The sequence below is a fragment of the Choloepus didactylus genome, chromosome 4 (genome assembly GCF_015220235.1).
Source record: "Choloepus didactylus isolate mChoDid1 chromosome 4, mChoDid1.pri, whole genome shotgun sequence".
Lineage (NCBI taxonomy): Eukaryota > Metazoa > Chordata > Mammalia > Pilosa > Megalonychidae > Choloepus > Choloepus didactylus.
The window spans coordinates 178,072,990-178,094,291 of NC_051310.1; the positions used below are offsets into that span (position 1 = coordinate 178,072,990).

The window sequence follows — 21,302 nt, forward strand, 5'->3', positions numbered from 1 at the left end:
TAGAATTCCCTGTGGGTGAAAACAATATTCATGGCTGGAACTCATGCAAATAAAGTATTTATCAAATAATATATGTTTATCAAATAATATTTGGTATTTATCAAATAAAGCATAAACTCAAATAAAGAGTAAACTCCTAGCCTTACTGAGTCCTGCAACCAAGGAGTAAGTATTTATACTTTTAAGCCTCCTTTTCCTCCTCTTTAAAATGAATGCAATAAGAGCTCTGGCCTTGATGGGTTGTTTTGAGAATTAAGTGAATAAAATGCATGTAAAGAACAAAACACAGCCCCTAAAACATTATGATTAGTTCCTATCTCTCACTCCCTGACTGGACTGTAAATACAATTAAAAGGGATTATATCCTTCTTCTTCAGTTTCATTTATAGCTCACAGAAAGCACTTAACAAGTATTTGTTGGTTCAATGAACACTCACAGTGCCTTTGAGAGGGGTGTCATTGTAGTGCTTACTTGTGCTCAACGTCAGACCCCCTTATAAAAAACAAACATATTGACTAGTTTCTGCTGGACAAATCACTCTTCTCCTAAATGATAAGTCCTAGTTATTGTGTTTTTCAGGCTAATACAGTACCTCATTCTAATATACACCTGTATCTGTCACCCATTGTAACCACAGAACTTTTGCTTTAATTCCTCATTCCCTCCCCATTTCCTTCCTTCCTTCCCTTGTTCCCTCATCCCCTCACTCCTTCCTTCCTTCCAACTCCCACTTGTCATTCTTTTCTTGTCATGTGTTTCTTCCTCTCTTTCCTCCTTTCCCTTAGTTTTCCCTCTCCCGCTCTTCTCTCACTCTCTGTCCTCCTATGCCTATCAAACACAATTTCTATACAAATGTTCAGTTACAGGGGAAATCTCTTTTCTCTTAACCTTGCCTGGAAGATCTTTTCTACTCTTCTTACTTTCCACAAGGCAGCAAATTTGATTTTGTCTCCTGAGTAATAATCCTTCTTCCTTCTACTTCAGTACTTCATATCGATAATTGATTGTCCAGCCTTGGAAATGGCAAAATAATATAGGTTGCCACTCCAAGGTTGACATTTTTCTCCTTCCATAGAGCCTATTTAAAGAATTATTCATTAAATAATTATTTATGCATTCATTCCACAAATATATTTTGAGGGCATGCCATGTGTCAGGCCTTGATGGGGGTGCTGAACAAGACAGACATAAATATGTCCTCAGAGAAGGAGACAAGCTTGTGGAAACCTCAAACAAGGAAGCAGATTATTATGGAACAATGTGATATGTGCTGCAGGGGAACATACAAAATGCCGTCCCCATACATGGAGGAAATTAAATGGTAATAGCCCCTCAGTAAGTAGTGGGAACATGGGAGGCAGGTCTAGGGATCATGACTTCTGAGCTGTGGTTTAAAGAAAGTCTGGGTCAGCTTGTGAGGGGTAGGAGACAAGGAAGGTGAGATGTGGCTCAGTGTTGTTGGGATGATGGGATGGGTGACACATGAGGCTGGAGAAGTAAGGGAAGTCAGACGACAAGGGAATGTCAGATGGCTTGGGCAGAGAAGTGCCGTCAAAAGTCTCTTAAATAACTTCGGTAATGACATGATGGATTTTCCTTGGGAAAAACAGGCTTCCCAGTCAGTGTAAAAGAAATTAAAGAAAGCTTAAAATCATACAAGGAAAATGCTGAAGAAAAGACACATTTATAGTATCTGTCTATAAACACCTATATCAAGGAAACAAATGAAAGATGGATGAAATGAACTACCTGGCAGCAGGGACTCTGGGATTTGAGGCAAGTTAAGAAGTAGAATCATATGAGAGGGAGAGGGGATGAGGTGACAGATTCTTTAATGGTCTTGTGTGGGTGGCATTTAATTTGAACTATTAGGCAAATCCTTAGAAAACACTTTTTGCAGTCCTGTTTTTACTATTTCCCAGCTCAGTAACTGGGCAGATTATTTAACATTTCTGTACCTCAGTTCCTAACTTTAAACCTAGATAAATAATAGTATCTAACTCATAAGATGCCGTAAAGCTTAATGAATTAAAAAAAGTGCTTAAGTAGTGATGGCACATGATATCCAAATATTAGTGTTTAATAATATTATTATTATGAAAACATCCTCTTTGCTTCATGTGTTGGCATGTTTCTTTAGTAGCAAGTTTTATATATAGTTTAACTTTAAACTCTTAATTTAGAGCCATAGGCAAGGATTTATTATCAGTGATTTTTGAACTATGGCACGGTATCCACCTTGGTAAAATCAAAGTATACTGTCAGACCCAGTCAAGGAGAACTTCTAAACTATCAGTGGATTGTGCCCAAGAGTGGAGTCAGGCAGCACAAGCAGCATTTATAGTGGGCACCCCTTTGCTGTAGGAGATGGAGCCACTGGGGGAGTATAATGTCAAAAATGAATGTTTCAAGTACAGTGAAAGGACCCAGTCTTCATAGTGTGAGAAAAGAGCTCATCCGAGAATGTAGCAGGAATAGTGTTCCTGGAAGTGGTTCATTTATGCCTATTATATAATATGAAATGTGAAAGAAATGTAGAGTTTTACCTGGGGAATGAAAGACCTCTGAGTTAAATGATGATGATATCACAAGAAGTTCAGGCATTTTTCAGGGGGTTGAGTTGTATGCTGGGGAAAGAAAAAATTTGGACAACAGACTGAACACCCTTGGGGAAAGCTTTGGTGAAAGATAAAAGAATAAACTGTCTCAGAGATTGAGAGACACAGCTGGATAATGCAGAGCTAGATCCTTCAAGTAGGAACATGGGGTGAGAGCTGGGAAGGCTTTTGCACCTGTGCTCGACTGGTTGCTGAATTTAGAACAAGTTTTCAGCAGGGCAGAAATTTCTGTGGAAACTTGTTTTTCCCTACCCAGTAGAAAAGAGATAAAAGGACTTCCAGTTTTATGAGAGTTTTTTTTTTTTTCAGCATTATGGCTATACCAGAAATAGATGACACAAGGTTGAAGATCAAACACATGCTTACATTAGTTGCCCAGAGACAGGAAAATGGTGGCCAACATCAACACACGGAAAGGACAAGACACCCAGATCTTATTCAAATTGAAGCACGGAAGCAAGTTGAGGTTAAAACAACATAAAGACAAAACAAAACAAAACAGGGTAGAGTGGATGGAGTTAGAACCCTGACCTACACTCACATTTTCATGCATCGGGGAGAGTTAAATATGAAGGGGTGATTTGAAATTCCTGCTGCCCTGGTAAAGACAGTGGGAATCAGAAAACTATGAGCTTCACCTTGGGGAGGGTGAGTTGAAGCTCCATAAGGCTTGCCAAGTTACCACTGGTGTTGACCATTATCTTCTAGTAGAGACTCTAGTATAGCTATGAAGTTCATACCTCCATAAAATGACTACAAAGAATCTGGGAGATATTTTGATGAATCAGGAATTTTCCAGTAGAGACCATGGATACTCCATAATACTAGCGCTTTTCCTATGGTATCTTAGTTTCGTAGGACAGCCATAACAAAATATCACAATCAGATGGCTTAAAACAACAGAAATTCACTGTGTCACAGTTCTAGAGATTAGAAGTACAAAAACAAGGTGTCAGCATGACCTTGCTTTCTCTGCTGAAGTGTATATAGAGCTCTGGCAGTGGCTTGCAGGCAATCCATGGGGTTCTTGGGGCTTGTGGCTTAATCTCTGTCTCTGTCACATGGTCATCTTCTCTTGTCTGTGTGTGTCCAAATTCCCTCTTCTTATAAAGACTCCAGTCATCCAAATTCTATTTAGGGTCCACTGTAATGCAGTTTGGCCTCATCTTAACTAATAACATCTTCAAAGATCCTATTTCCAGATAGGGTCCCATTTATGGGACCATGGGTTAGGACTTGAACATATCTTTTGGGGGGACACAATTGAATCCATAACAAATGGCATGTCCAGAAATCAAAGTCCTGATTGAGTAAATGTTCTATTTGGGATAAATTGAAATTTGTTTTGCCAACAGGTTAAATAATAATGTTTTCCTACATTTACCAAAAGACCCCTGTAAATAATGCCCAGAGACACTGGACAAAGTTTTCAGAGACACTTAAAACCTGAGGGACTGCCGAACCACCAGACACTTTTACACACTGAGGTGCCACATTGAAAGACTAAAGGGAGATGCTATATCCTAACAATTTAGGAGGAAATATCCAGAGAAGAGGCTACAGCAGAAACAAGGTTGGACTTCTTGAGAAAAGAATTTTGGGGTCCCGGGTAATGTTTGGTCTAGAAGTGAGGGACGTGTTCTCTGGGTGGATGCATCCCTAGACTTTCATCAGTTTCTCCCATGGCAGAGATGAGTTGGCTGTAGAAGGCCCAAAATAACACTTTCTATACTTCAGGGCCCACAGCAGGGGCTCCTCTTGCTCAGATTTAAGGGAAGTGTGGTACCAGAAAGGTTGTCCAGTAAAGAAAACTTAGTAAGGGGTAAGGAGCCAGTAAGGAAGTCTAGAGGCTCTCCACAAGATAAATCAACAAGAGCCATGTATTTTATAACCTGAAACTCCTGCTGACCATAGACACCACGGTAATATTCAGAGCTGCAGATAGTAGTGGAAGTGAGTTGTTTAGAGAGCAGTGTGAGCTTCAACCACAGGCAAATGATTTTTTTCTAGGAAAAGTAGAACATTTAATTCATTAAGGTGGTATTTCATGAGGTGATTTGGTACCTCATAAATATGCGGCAGAAGCAATTGGTGCTGATTCAGGAAATATTCCATGCAGAATAACTTCAGATCATTTAGGAGGGAATGGAGGCCATGATAAAACAGTGTTCCGGTTTACTAATGCTGCCATTATGCACAATACCAGAAATGGATTGGCTTTTATAAAGGGAATTTATTAAGTTACCAGTTTACAGTTCTAAGTGTCCAAATTAAGGCATCAACAAGATGATACCTTCACTGAAGAATGCCTGATGGTGTCTGAAACACCTCTGTCAGCTCATATGGCTGGCACCTGTCAGTCATTTGCTCCTGGGTTGTGTTTCAAAATGTGTTTCTCCACAATGTCTCTGGGCATTTGCTTTAGCTCCTCTCTCTAGGCTTCCATGCATTGTTGCTTCTTTATCCCAGGGCATTTCTCTCTAAGTATCTGGGGGGTCTTCTCTTAGCTTCTCTAGGGCAAACTCAGGACTTTATTTCTCAGCTTAGCATCTCCAGATGTCCTTTAGTCCTTATCTCCGAGCATCTCTAAGAGTCTCTAAGCATCAGCAAGCATCTGTGTCTGTGTTAGCTCTTAGCTTCTCTCTTAAATACTCAAGTGAACTCATCAAGGCCCACAATGGGCAGGACCACACCCCAATGGGAATAATCTAATCAAAAATATCACCCACAGTTGGGTGAGTCACATCTCCATGGAAACACTCAATCAAAAGTTTCCACCCTAATCAAAAGACTAATAAATCTCCCCCCACAAGATTGCACTAAAGAACATGGCTTTTGGGGGACATAATATATAAAAACTGGCACAAATAGGGTGTTGTGTTTCTGGCCCATGATGGCAGCAGTTAGAAAATTTTGTTGGTTGCACAGGAACACGCAGTACAAAATATTGCATACCATGGTGTTCTGTCCGTAGATAATATAGTCCTGTCTGTAATATCTAAAATTAGTATGCATTAACTTTTGCTCATTAAAACGTGACATTCTATTGTCAGATAATTTACTGGTGATAACAAATCATTTCATTTATAGTGTTTAAACATGAGGGTCAAAAATCCTCCAGAGAGGCCTGAGTGTTATGGGAAAAGAGTTCTTTTTCAAGATATGATCTGACCCACAAGGAGATGTTTATTACTGATTGCTATGGAAAACATTAAAAAATGTTTGGATCATTACCTGTCATACTCAAGGGATCATCCAATACAAAAGAATCACAAACACTATTAAGTATGTAAGTAATTATCTTCTTTCAATAAAATAAGCAGTGGAATCATTAGGTTTTCTAGTCCATCAGTTCTCAAATTTTGGGTCTCAGAACTCCATTATACTCTTGAAAAGTATTGAGGTCCTGTGGTGGTTTGGAACTATATTGACCTAAGAAAATCATTTTCTTACATCTAGTCTATTTCTGTGAGTGTGAACTCATTATATGTAGGACATTTTGATGAAGCTACTTCAGTTAAGGTGTGGCACAGCCCAATCAGCATAGTCTTAATTTTATTTCTGGAATCTTTTTATAAGAGAATGAAATTAAGACCAAGAGAGAGAAAGCCACAGATGGAGCAGCCAGAGTTGAACATCCACAGAACCCTGAAGAAAAAGGAGAGACCAGGAGTTGCCGCCATTTGCCTTGCCATGTGCCAAACTATAGACCAAGGATTGCTGTCTGTGGAGAGGAAGGATCACCTTGAAGGTGTCTTGATTTGGATTTTCTTTTAGTCTCAAAACTATAAACTAATAAATTCCAATTGTTTCAATTAGACCCATTTCATGGTATTTACTTGAGCAGCTTAGGAAGGTAAAGCAGCTCCCCAAGAGAATTTGTTTATGTGAGCTGTATCTATTGATATTTTGCATATTAGAAATTAAAACTGAGTATTTAAAATGTATCTAATATTTATCTTGACACAACACATCCATAAATATTTCTATAAAATATAACTATTTTCTCAAAAAGTAGAAGATATCTTATATGTCTTCACATCCCTTTAATATTTGACTTAAGAAAATATAGCTGGGTTCTCAAATCTATTGCTACATGCATTTTGTTGCATATCACATGCCATGTAGCCTCTGAAAAGCTCTAATGTATGAAACTGAAAAGAGAAAATAACCCCTTAGTATTATTATAAATTACTGACTTGTAGCATTCTGGAAATTTATCAGAGAGCCTTAGGGTACCCAGACCACATTTTGGAAACAATTATCCTAGGTTTTAATGCCTTTGATGTCTCCAGAACTGCACTGTCCAATAATGTAGATAATAATCTATCTAAGTCTGTAGACGTGAAATTATCAATCATTCATTGTGCAAGTGCCCTAATGAACAACCTCCAAACAGCTTAAGGATGGGCAACATGCACTGCATGGTAGGAATACAACTTCCAGGAATGGTGCTAAGACCTACCCAGTGTTGGGTATTGCTCACCACACTAATAGATCTGAACTGGGAGACATTCATGATCAAGTAGTGGTCCAGCAGTGGTCAAGTTACACCAGACTTACTATGAATTATATACTTTAAAATGTGGAGTGCCTAGGAAAATGTTTATCAGATTGCAACTTTTCTCACATTCAAGTTAAAAAAAGGCATAGGCTATTTTAACAGAACTCTTGATAATATGCTTGATACTGTTTTTCTTTCTTTGAATGTCTTACTTTGGATGCTGTGATAATTCAGTTTGTATAAGCAAAAATTGCCCTTCAAAATCTTCTAATAATTTGTCATAAATATTTTCTTCATTTTTTTTCTTGTCATGTTATTTTTATCATTTGTTGTAATGCCAGATGGTATTTTGATCAACTATGTCTCTGGGTTTTCTGTATGTCCTATTAGACTGAAAACTCTGAGGACATAGGAACCAAGCTAAGAGCTTGGTATATAGCGTACCCTCAGTTTGCTGTTTGATAACATCTAGCCCGACTAAGGCAGTAGCCAAAGTCTATTTTCTCATAGTTTCTGACTCAATGGCTCATCATTCTAGCCTTCCCTTTTCTGGTCTTCTGCTCTACCTGTCCAAATTCATCTGTAGCCTACAAAATGAAATCTTAGATCACTCTAACGAGCACTGATTTGTCTTGTGTGAAGCCCTAATGCTGCTCACATTTAGCTACGTACACTTGGGCAACTCATTTACATTATCTGGGTATTCATTTCTTCACCTTAGATGAACCCTAAGTTCAGCTATGAAATTGTATGGTCTCTTAAAACCCTTTGGAATTTTTTATTTACATAACACCACATTATAATTTGATCATTTTTGTATTTGTATAGAAACAAAAAATTCTCCAGTCCTCAATAATTTTTGTAATTTACAACTTATTCTCATAATTTATCTGGAGCTATTTCTTCTATTGAGAATGAGCATACATTACATCACAACAAAGTGTTTTGTTGTGAAAGCATTATTAACAGAAATGGAAGAAATGAAGACAGCTAAGAAAAATGTATCAGTATGATTAGAAAAGAGGCAGAGGCACCTTGAAGAATCACATTATCATTAAAAAATAATCTTTGGTCAAAAGAAAGGAGAGCAAAGTATTGCCACCCTCATCTTGCAAAGTAGAAATGTGTGAAAGTCATGACAGGATATGCATGGAGGGTACTTTCCAGACACACTTGTGCAAGATAGACAACAGGGTTGGGAATTCCTGGCATTTGACAAACTTGGGACTTCAGTCCTTCAAGCTGTGTAAGCTACCAGGATGGTCTTCCTGCAGCCCAAGCTAAGCCATTTCCCAGTGTTTGCCTTCTGGCTTGAAAATACCTCTGAGAAACCCTTTTTAATAATTTCCCCTGGCTGTCAGGAATGCTTAAAAGGATTCTATCAGATTTACCACACAGAGAAGAAACATTTGAAGTGCAATGTCTGGTTTAGGTAATACATTGGCAGCAAGTATTTTATTTCAAAGAAAAATCCATCAATTAACAAGTGAACATGACAGATAGAATGACAGTGTTTCTTCATGTTCAAAGGAGGTAGCTATAGAAAAGAGAATACTGAGAATCTGAAGAGGAAAAATCACCCCTGGGGAAGAAAAAAAGAGCCCCCTGAGAATGCAAAAGGCCTACAAAATAGATCTGTCAGATCCTTTCAGGCTTTGATGAAAGACATACTACTCGATATTAGGAAGACTCTAAGCCAAAACAATTCTTCACCTTAGATGAATTCTAAGTCCAGTTAAAGAGAGAGATTACCATGAAAGGAAAAATGAACCGTGATTTTGAGGAGTTCAATGCAATGAAGAATAATTTTTCCAACTCCATAATTTGCTTAGCACAAGTCTTACTTTGCTTACTTACAGCTTTGATCCTGACCTTATTATTAGTTCTTAGCAAACTTACACATGCAAGCATCCACGCCCCAGTGAGAATGCCCTTCAGGTCCACCAGACCAAGAGGAGCAGGTATCAAGCTCACAAACCCATGTAGCTCACAACACCTTGCTCAACCACACCCCCACGAGAAACAGCAGTGATAAAAATTAAGTAATAAATGAAAGTTTGACTTCGTTATGCTAATATCTAAGGGTTGGTAAATTTCGTGCCAGCCACCGCGGCCATACGATTAACCCAAATTAATATTCACCGGTGTAAAACGTGTTTAAGGTAGTCAAACAATAAAGTTAGAATATGTTGATTTCTAAACCTACTCAGACTAGAAATCAGTGGGAGCTAAATATTGTAATTATTGTTCCTGAGAATAGTGTTAGTACGATAATGCCAAGGGTTATGGGGTTGATTAGTACGGGAAGGGTGTAAACCAACATTTTCGGGGTATGGGCCGGATAGCTTGATTAGCTGACCTTACTATTAGAATGTGGTGTAATGTGGAAGCTCGGAGAATTTTGAATTCTCAGGTATGGGTTCGATTCCTGTATTTCTAGAAATAAGAGGGCTATAACCTGTATTGTTTACTCTATCAAAGTAATTCTTTTGTCAGACATATTTCTTATGTTTGTGGAGGGATGCTCGCAAATGAGATGGGTATGGCTACATGTCATATATATGCACATGGCCAGAGTGAGTGGGAGGAGACTTTTCATAGTAGATGTATTAGTTGGTCATAGTGGAATCGTGGGTAGGATGCTTGGATTCACAGGAATATGGTGGTTAGGATTAGGGTTTCGGTGGTAAAATTGATTGTGTGACGTTCTGGGAGGAGGGGGTTGTGGAATGCGCTGAAAAATAGGGTGGCGGTGAAGGCGTTTATTAAGATGATATTGGCATATTCGGCTAGGAAAAATAGGGCAAAGGGGCCTGCTACATTGAAGCCAGATACTAATTCCGACTCTCCTTCGGTGAGGTCGAAGGGGGCTCGGTTGGTTTCGGCCAGGGTGGAGATGAATCATATCATGGTTAGGGGTCATGCTGGTTGACCAGCATGGTTCAGGTTGAAAAAACAAAAGCCAAGCATGGAGATATTGTTTATATTGTGCATCTGCATGTGCACACTATTGGATGCCTTATATATTTAAGCAAGACAAGCATGAGTATTAATATATTTGTTCTCAGAAGATTTATCCCTAACCCTTTAAAAATAAAATTCAACATTTTCTGAACACCTTCTATGCAAAGCCATGTGTAGGTGCTATCAGCAATGCAGTAGTGAATGGCAAAGGACTTGCCTTCATAGACGTTCTAGTCTAGTAGGCAGCTATGATATAGAGGCATATAGGTAGCTATGACATATAGAGGCAATGTATGTATATCTAAGTGAGCAAAATTATTACTCCTAGACAGTATATGTTTAAAATCAGTAGACTTTAAGCATGCAATTAATTGAAATAGAAATCTTACACGTTCATTTTTTTTAGTCTCACCATCTTAACATTCCAAAGATATACCATATCATTAAGCATTTGCTCTGTGATGATCTACCTTTAATTAAAACAATGATAAAAAGAGTATTGTTTCAGGTTTATTTTATATTTGGAATTTACAACATATTGATTTTTTGGAGACCCAACCTACAGTAGCTAGCGTCTAAAAGACCTCATTGATTCCTTTCTGCTTTTTTCCATACCACTCTTAGTCACCACTCAAAATACATAGTGCTGGCCTATGTAACTAATAGCATATTGAAGAAATGAAGGAGTATGATTTCTGATGCAAGATCAAAGTAGATGTTGTGGCTTCTTCCCTTTTCTCTGGTGGATCTTTTGTTCTAGAGGAGGCCAGCTGCCATGTAGTAAAAACACTCAAGAAGCCCCGTGGAGAGGTTCAAATGACAGTATCTAAGTTCTCCTGACAACAGCCAGCATCAACTTGCCAGTCATCTGAGTGAATGATCTTGGAAATGGATCCTCTAACCTGAGGTAAGCCTTTCAGTAACTGTAGCCTGGTCTTATATCGATACTACAAATTCAGGAGAGAACCTGTCCCAGAATCACCTAGCTCAGCTGTTTCTGAATTCTGAACCCAGAGAAACTCTGTGATGATACAAGTTTATTGCTTATTTAAGAACCTATTTTGGAAATATTTTTATACAGCAGTAAGTAACTAATACACAGCCTTTAACCATTCTTTCTGCATCTCAGAACTAATCCAGTCTTTCATTTCCACTTCAAGAGACATACTCTGGCTTCATCATGAATTCAGTTAGTTTCTCCACTCATTCAAATTGGTTGTCTCTACTCAGGAAGAATTGCAATGCTGCAAATATTCTATTTGTTTGGTTTGGCAGTGGCATGTGGAAACTTCCTGATAACTATTTGCAACTTTTCTAATAGCTGGCAAAAATGCCACTTTCAGCTGTGATGTTTTCCCCAGATATTATTTTCAAAAGGCTGTTAGTTAAGCTAACATTAGCTACTTATGAGCAAAATACTTATGTCTTACATAGTTAAACTTCTCAGGTCAGTGAAATATACTTTCTTTTTATTCTTTCTTTACTGAAAACATAATGTGCTATAAAATAAAACATATCCTTGATTACTGTGTTATGAAAAGTGATGGAAAAGAATATATGACCATAATAAAATTATCAAAAGCTATTTAGCCATACTGAAATGTAATTTTAACATAGACGAATATATTGTGTTTTGAAAATACATATGAATATACTTTATTTTCAAAGGATCAGTGTTACCTTTTATAGAATGTTTTCTATATTCCCAATAGAGTGAGTATATAGTTGAGATGATTAAAACAATTTCCATATGCTTATAGGCATATCTCAATTTTGACATTCTAAAACTTAATTACCTCCAATCTGTGCTAATCTCTGAATTTAGATAACATGTCTTTAAGTCAAAAAATACATTTATATTTAATTTGTATATGCATTAATTCCTTTAAAATCACCTATTGATCATTTACTGTGAAAACATATTAAGTATTTATTTACATACTACTTTATAACAGTTTAAAATTATTTTGTGTGCAAGTTTTTTTCTCATTCATCTGGATATAATGTTCCTAAAGATTGAGGTCATTTTGAAATGTTAGTTCATACCTTTTGTTGAGGTAAGTGCTTGGAAATGGTAGAGTATTTTTTTAATTTATATTATGCCTAGGTCATTTTGAATATATTCTCCCTCTTAACACATTTTATAAAATTCAGCATAAATGCAAACAACTGTTCTAACAATAATGCAAACAAATATATAAATTAAGAATAAAGATTTAACATATAAAATTAACCATTTCCATAGACATATTTAACTCCTTTATGACTGAAAGTGGTAAAGTGATTAGAAAACGTGGATTTTGCCAAGAACCGCTCAGAATAACTATCTGTTTAAGGCAAAATTCCTTTTTTATTTAGATTATCCAATGTTTGATTAATTCATTTACTTTAGCTGCATGTGTAGACATGGTCTTAAATCCCTAATTTTGGATGGTGAAAACATAATTTAGATACCTTGAAGCTAACGAAGTGAGAATATTATGCTCTTTTATTCTCTAAAAGGTCCATTTATGCGCATTGTGCTCCATTCCAAACAATAAATCTTGCAGTTCAAATTGCTATATGTTCAGAACTATAGTACAGGTGAGCACAGTAAGATCAGCTGCTGTTTGCTCTAAATACTAATATCATGTAAACAAGAGGAAATACCTATTGAGAGTAAAAGTGCACCTTTCTCTGAGGTTAGAAACAAGGAGACATTGGAAAACAAATAACTATAGTTCTTCCACTCTTAACATATCTTAACACTTTTAATATATACTTATCCAAGATTAGAAAAGTGGTTTCCCTCTGGCTCTTGTTTATTAGTTGATGGGTTTGCCTTTCATAAACTCTCAGGACATATATGGAAATTTTGTGTATGATAAATTTAGCAACTCATATCACATGAACAAAGATGTACTTTGTAATAAATAGTGCTAGGAAAACTGGGCAGCCATTTAGAAAAAGCTAAAAGTAGATCCATACTTCATAGCATACACAAGAATAAATTCCAACTTCATAAGGAATCTAAATTAAGAATAAAAGAACATGTACAGGTACTAGAAAACATGGTTGAATGACTCTTTAACACAAACCCAAATATTTTGAGAAAAGATTGATAAATGGATGACATCAAAATAAAAAAAAATACATTATGTAAACAAAAAAATCACCTAAAACAAAGGCAAGAGACATCTGATTAACTGAAAAAAATATTTCCAACATATGCCAGTTAGAAGACTAATTTCACTAATATATAACAGATTCTAAAAATGGAAGAATTAAGGATAAAACAAAATAGAGACAAAAATGAACAAAATACATGAAAATACAATTTAAAGAAAGATATAAAAGTGGCTCATAGCATCTGAAAAAGTGTTCAAATTCACTCATAATTAGAGAAATGCAAATCAAAACAACACAGAGATATCAGTTCTGACATACAAAATAGGTGACTGTTAAAAACATGGAAAAAATATTTTGTTAAAGAGACAGGCTGCCTCATATATTGCCAGAGTGAATATAAAACAGTACAACTCTTATGGTGTGAGCTGCTGTACAGGGCACCATAGGAACACAGGCACAAGCACAACAGAGATTCTCAACAAATAACTGTTTTATTACTTACACAGCACAAAGGGTCCAAAGGGCAGGGGAAGAGGTCCCATCATAGCCAGTGTCCCAGAGAAGCAAACTGCTCAGGTCAGGGTTGGTAGATGGCAGCTCTGCACACTTCACTTTGAGTCAGAGATGAGGGACCCTGTGCTACCCAAATATGGGTTTTTATACATTCCAGGTGGTGGGGTCCCAGCCACAGATAAAAAAGCATGTATGAGGCAACCTTTGTGCTGAGTTCACACCCTGACAAGCAGTTGAGGCTGCTTGCTCACAGTTTCGGGTTCAAATTATGGTCAGGCTTTTCCATTTCAAAAGCTTGTTTTTCACTGTTGAGACCTAATGTCTTCCCTGGGCTGCAAAATGAAAGCATCAAAACATCTGTGTGCAAGCAAGCCAGAGGGAAAATAGGCAGGGGTGGTAAGTAGGGAGGGCTGGGAGATGGCTATTGAGCATGTCTGTGACTTCCCCAGCAGTCTACCTCTCGGTCTCTTGACCAGGCCTAGCCACCTCTTCACATTAGCTTCCACATCACAAGCCCACCTCTCACCTTGGGCACACAAGCAGAGTTGGGTCATCTATTGGCCTGTAACTTTCAACAATGTTGACAGTAAAAGTCTGGAAACAACAGTGGCTACAGCACATTAGCAGGGCTTTGAGGATTCCTAGGTATACCATTACTCTAAACAAGGTTATCAGAACTGTGTGGCATAATGATCACATCCATACCCTCCAGCTCCCCAGAAGCCAGCTGAAGAGGTCCCACATAGAATCTGTTTGTACATGTAACAGCCAGTGGGCTTGCTGTTGGATTTGAGTCACTTCCCACTCCACCTCCCCAGAGGTATTAGCCCACATTTAACAGGAGGGGTTACTAATACCATATATGCATCCTTGTTGGGCTAGGAAGAAGTCTAAAGCAATGTGATAATCAAGCACTGCTTTGGCTAGAGAGTCTAATGATTTTTCTTGAGCCTAAAAGCCTTGTGGAGGTAGCTGATAGATTGTGTATCACGTGTTCATTGGTCATTACTCCCAGTCAGGGCAATAATGATCTGCTGAAGGAAGCAAATCCAGAATCGTGGATCTCCTCAGGTAAATCACATTTTGCTTGTGATAATAAATTGAAGGGAGCAATACAATTAGAAGTCTCAGATTGGTTATGAATTTTCAAGGGGACAGTCAGAAACCCAAAGGTGTGTTTTTCCATCACTGTCCAATGACACAGTCTTTCCCTAGAGAGTCACTGCTCATCTCAGGGATGCTAGCACAAAGATAAGTGAGCTTTACTGCCAGTATTACTGCCCAAGGATGTGGAGAAGAAGAGTGCAGAGCAAACATATATGATGTGAATAAAGGGCTCCCTAAAGTTATGACTTGGTAAAGAGGGGAGAGGCAGAAAGGAGTCTGATGAAGATGCAGCAGATGGTCAGATTCCCTGCTGCCATCATGATCTGGGTTATTCCACCATCCTAGGAATTGTGTGGAGGGTGCAATGTGATAAAAAGTGGGATGATCCCCTGACAGAGTCTAGAAAGGAGAGTCTAGTGGTATGTCCTTGTTCCCTACTTCATGGCCAATACTCATCTTGATGGATGTAATGGCAGACGTGCAGCAAAGCCTGGGTTCCTCTCCCACCTTTGTCCCCTCCCTGTTCTAGGAAGGGGGATTAGGCCACAGTTCTCTTTTGGGGAAACTGCTGAGTTCATCCTCCAGAGGGCCCAATTAAGGTGGACAGTCCATCCAGTAAGAGAGTAGTCAGGGTGTAGATGCCAAACTACAAACTACAAGTTCTACACAATGTCAGCCACCTGTGGGTGGTTGGCAACATGGAAGATCCATCTATTTCCATGGGTATCAGGCCATTTTTCAGGGCCCTCATCTGGTGTTGCAACAGGATCATTGTTGAGGGGGCGTAAACCACCTGCTCATGCAAGTGTGTCACTCCCTGGGGGCCCAGGCAAGCTTTTTCCTGAACATACCACTTTCATTTGATGATGCTCTGTGTTTGGCACTGCCTGGTTGAGTGTTCTGGTAAGCCAGAACCCAGAACAGATGGTGACTTCTGGCCTCAGGAGGAACTGGGAGCTCTCAGTAATCTTTCCTGTTTCCACCAGGGCCCAAAAGCACAACAGAAATTGCCTCTTGAAGGGGGAGTAACACTGTACTGCATCTGGGAATTTCTTGGTACAAAATCCCAGAGATCTGCTAATTCCTGTTGCTCCCTCCTTCTGCCAGAGGGAACAGTCTGCATAGACGCACATGGCAGAAACCTCTAACTTAAACAGATCCACTCTGTCCGTTTTTACCTCTTGCAGGGTCTGCTCCTCTTCAATTCCCCAGTGGAAAGTACCTGCTTTCTGCGGCATTACTGGATATAAGAGTGCTAGGAAGATACTGAGAATTGGAATATGCTGGTGTCTCAATATGCAAATAGCCCAATAAATTACTGGGTCACCATTTTGGAGGTAGTGACTTCAGGTACAGTAATTTTCCCATACCAGGTCATGATCCAGCACTGGATTTCAGCCCATATGTTGCATAAAAAGCTGACTTGCTGGGTAGGGCCTTGTATCTTATCAGGATTTATGATCGAACTGGACTGCTGAGGCCTAGTTAGCAATGCATACAATCCTTCATGGTTTGCTCCTTACTCTGGTCCACCAACATGATACCATCAATGTAATGGAATACTTGGAGTCCTTTGAGCAGGGGCAGTTTTCTCAAATCCTGTCCTACCCATTGATGACAGAAAGTGAGGGAGTTTAAATAACCCTGTGGCAGAATGGTTAAGTATGCTGTAGGACTTGCTACAGGAAAGTGAATTGATCTTGATCCTCTTTCAAAGAGAGGTGGAGAACAAGTTATTTCCCAGGTCAATGGCTGTGTTCCAAATGCTGGTGGAGGCCATATGACTTCTGTGAAAGTCATGATAGCTGGTATTACAGATGCCAAATGGGACACTTATGCAGTTAAGTGCTAATAGTCTATAGTCAGCTGCTGTCACCACTTATCTCTTTCATGGGCTACTATAGGCAGAGATGGTAGAGCAGAGGACACCCACAGATAGAAACCCTTATGAGTATAGTAACATCATTTTCCCCACCAGGGAGGAGGTATTGCTGCTATTGGGCATTGAGGTGAGGAGACAGGAGCACATGGTGGGGGGGGTGCAGTCTATCCCTCATCCAAACATGATGGCCAGAATTCTGTAGGAAGGGAGGGCATATACCATAACTGTTGCTGAGTTGTGTGGCAGTGTAGGTTGTCAATCACTGTAATACATTTCTGTGTGGGAAACATGACGACAGGGGTATTCAAAGAGCCAAAGGAACCAACCCACTGGATAGTGGTAAAATTCTGTCCCCATATCTGCATGGAATGCTCAAAACCCCCAGCACTATTTTTCACCTTTTCCCCTATGCCTCTCCTAGAATAATAGTGATTTGGGTGCCTGTATCCAAAAGCACCATAAGGTTTGTTCACTGCCCCCAAATTCTACATACGCTGGGGAAAATGATCTTAAATTTCTTGGGGGCTGGACAGGGCCCTTGTCCCCACACCTAGGCTATTTTCTATTTAGTACAGTCTGGATAGAATGATTCTTCTTAGAGGCCAGATTCCTTATTTGGGGCCAAATGGGAGAGACATGAAATCTTAAGAATCCCCTTCCTCTTCTATTGCCGGTATCTGAGAATTGGTGAATAGGGGTTGGTGAGGGCAGATTGTCCCTGTCTAGCCCATGGCCATCCTTTTAGTTTATATTTTCCCCAAAGTTCTCCATTGGAGAGCCTATCTGTGGTATCCTTTAGGACCCCTTGCTCTAACAGACGCAAAAACATAGCTCAGTGAGTGGGGGCCCCAAGAGGAAGGGTCAGCATTGACCCATTTAGTGGGCTTCAGGATTTGTTGAGTTAACAGACAGATACTGCCACCTGATGGTTTGGATCCTCTGTCAATTACCATGGTCTCTACCCTTCTAACATGGGCGGCCCCTGCCCCAGGCAGGGCACTCAATAACATCTTGCAGAGGAAGCCCTGGGGTAAGGAGAACTAGCTTGTTGCCCCATTTGGGGGGCGGGGAGAGAAGGGTGTTCTAGTAAAATCATTAATGTCCTGCCAGAAAATGGGAATTCGGTGTGGGATAAATGCCTCTGTTGGGTGTGGAATATCCCCGTGCCAACAACCAGTTTTCATAGCATGACTATAGCTTCCTCTTCATTACTCCAAGGCTTAGCTGGAATTTGGGGGCCATCACCCAGAGTGGGATATACTTTTCTGGCTCCCTGAAGGATCCAGTCAAATAGAGGCTATAGCCATGGAGTGACAGCAGCTACAACATCAACTGCTCCTTACCCACCCGCATCCCTTCATCCATTAACTCCAATGGGCTGAGTTTGTTAGAGGACAGGGTTGGATATGTGGCAGCCAAGATCAGTCTGGTTGGTTGGGGTGATAGTGGCACCCTCACTGTCAGGTTGGGATGACTACAAGAGAAAATCCTTTCCAGGTTTCTGTCCATACCTATCTTTCATATCCCATATTTCCTTGTATGAGTTTTGGCTTTCAACCGTGGGGCCATATCTTCAGTTATTATAGTCTCTTGAATATTTGCCAGCCTCACACTAACCTCAAGAGTAGTCTGAGTGGCCTGAGAGAGATTATGCCTGGTTTCTGAATGAGTATGGCTGTAATGCCATGAGCCAGGGCATGTATGACAGGTAGTGGAAGCCCCAACTATATTGACCTCAGCATGGAACATGCTAACCACCCCTGGACATTTATGGAGGGATTCTCAAAATCCCACTTGTTGTTCTACTCTCAAAGGATGGAGGCAATACACCCTATGTCCCCCAGCCATGGGCTGGTACCTCTACCCAGGCTAATGAGGTGGAGCCAACCCTTTAGTTTAGCCCACAGAGCCATGAGTCCTACGGCTTTTTCACATCAGCCCAAAATGCTGATGTAGAAAAGGAATTCAACAGGGATAAAAAGAGCCATCAAAATATTGGCCTACTTCATATTTTCCCGTGTGCCCTCCATGCTGCACCAAAATTCTGTGGTGTGAGCTATACAGTACATTAAGCAAATAGATGCAGGCAACAGAGATTTGCAATAAATGGCCACTTTATTATTTACACAGAACAAATAGCCCAAAAGAGCAGGGAAAGAGGTCCCGCTTTGGCTGCTACCCCAGAGAGGTCAACTGCTCAGGTCAATATCAGTGGATGACAACTCTGCATGCCCTGATTTGCTGGAGATGAGGGACCTTGTGCTACCCTAGTGCTGTGTTTTTATACACTCCAGGGAGAGGGAGTCCTGCCATGGATCAAAAAGCATGTATCAAGCAACTTTGTGCAGAGTTCACATCCTGGCAAGCGGCTTGGGCTGCTTGCTTCTAGTTTGGCATTCAACTTATGGTCGGGTTGTTCCATTTCTGGCTATCTTGTTTTTCACAGTTGAAATCTAATGCCTTCCCTGGGCTGAAGAATGGAAACATCAAGGCATCTATAGGCAAACAAGGAATTGGGGAAATAAGGGATGTAGTTGAGGGCTTGGAGATGGCTGCTAAGCCAGTCCATGAATTTCCCAGCAACCCTTCTGGAGGGGAATTTGGCAATACCTAAAAAATCAGCATACATACTTTCCTTTTGACAGAGAAATTTCATTTCTAGGAATCTATTGTGAAGTATAGTTTATGGAATAATGGGCGGTGATGATGGTAACACAACATTGTGAACAATATTAACAACTGAATTTTGTATTTGAAAGTGGTGAAAAGGAGAAATTTTAGGTTGTCTATATAGTACTAGAATAAGTTTCTTTTTTTTTTTTTAAATCCATGGAACCACACAATACAAATAGTGAGCCCTTAGTTAAATGATGGATTTTAGTTAATAGTACAATTATAAAAATGTGCTCTCATCAATTGTAACAAATGTACTATACCAACGCAAGGTGTTAATAATAGGATGTTATATGGGAATTCTGTATTTTATGCATGATTTTTTCTGTAAACTCACAACTTTAATAAAAAGAAAAAACAAAACAAAGTAAAACATTGTGCTGTGAACAAACAAAAATTCCAGTGGCTTATAAACCTAAATAAAATATGCTGACTGCATGCTGGAAAAAAAAAAAAAAGATGCCACTTTGTTCCTGTTTGGATGTATTATGCCCCTCAATATGCCATGTTCTTCGATACAGTCTTCTAGGGGCAGACATGTTAGTGTTGATTTGGTTGGAATCTTTGGATTAGTTTGTTTCCAAGGAGATGTGACTCACCCAACAGTGGATAAAACCTTTGATTAGATTCTTTCCATGGAGGTGTGGCCCTGGGCTGCCAAATGAAAAAATCAAGGCATCTATAGGCAAGCAAGGAATTGGGGAAATGGGGGGGGGGGGTAGTTAAGGGCTGGGATACCCAATCAGTGTGGGTCTTCATTTAATCATTGGAGTCCTGTATAAGAGATCAGACTGAAGGAGCTTGCTGCTGCAGCTTAAAGAGACATTTTGGAGATAGCTGTTGAAAGCAGACTTTTGCTGACACTTTGGAGATATTAGCTCCGAGTTTGCTCTGGAGAAACTAAGAGTGGACAGAATGCCCCAAGAGCAACATTTTGAAGAGCACACAGAAGCTGAGAGAGGAGCTAGAACACAATTCAGGATCAGCATACACCAGCCACATGCTTTCCCAGCTAACAGAGGTTTTCCAGATGCCATTGGTCTTTCTTCACTGAAGGTATACTTGTGTTGATGCCTTAATTTGGACATTTTCACAGCCTTCAGACTGTAAATTTGTAACCAAATAAACCCCGTTTATAAAAGCCAATCCATTTCTGGTATTTTGCATAATGGCAACATTAGCAAACTGGAACACCCCCGAAAATATGAATACATATGTGCCTAAGGTTATTTATTGCAGCAATATTTGAAATTGAAAAATATTGAAATTATTAAAATCCCCATATGTCCTAGTTTTCAGGGTTGCTATGACAAATACAATACACTCTTTGACTTAGACAGTCAGAATTTATTGGCTCATAGTTTTTGAGGCTAGAATTCCAGTAAAGGTGTCAGCAAGGTCAGGTTTTCTCCAGTCTGCAGTGTTCTGAAAATGGTTTTCCAACAGTTCTCCATCACATAGGTATCTATCTTTTCCTGTCTCCTACTCTGGTTTATGCTTACTTGTCCAGTGTCCTTTGCTTATAAGGTCTTCAGTCATATTGGACTAAGGCCCACCTGATTCACTTTGTCTACACTTTAACTAAGAACATCTTCAAAGCTATTTACACATGGACTCATATACGGAGGACCAGGGGTTAGAACTTGAATATGCCTTTTCTGGGGAATATGATTCAGTCACCAATACCATATAATGGATAGTGTTTTTTGTTATATTTTAATTGTGGTAACATATATGAAATAAAAATTTTTATTATAATTATCTGTGTGTACAATTCAATGATATTAATTAATTCACAATATTGTGCTACCAACACCACTATCCATTACCAGAACTTTTTCATCATCTCAAATGGAAAATCTTTACCCATCACACTGGTAATATATCCCAGTCCCTGGTAACCTATAATCAACTCTCTGTTTATAACTATTT

General features: G+C 39.3%; 1 pseudogene; it reads right to left on the minus strand.

The window, feature by feature from the left end:
• LOC119533019 overlaps positions 1–16,053 on the minus strand; it is a 70,255-nt pseudogene extending 54,202 nt beyond the window's left edge.
• Between the last annotated feature and the right edge of the window lie 5,249 nt (positions 16,054–21,302).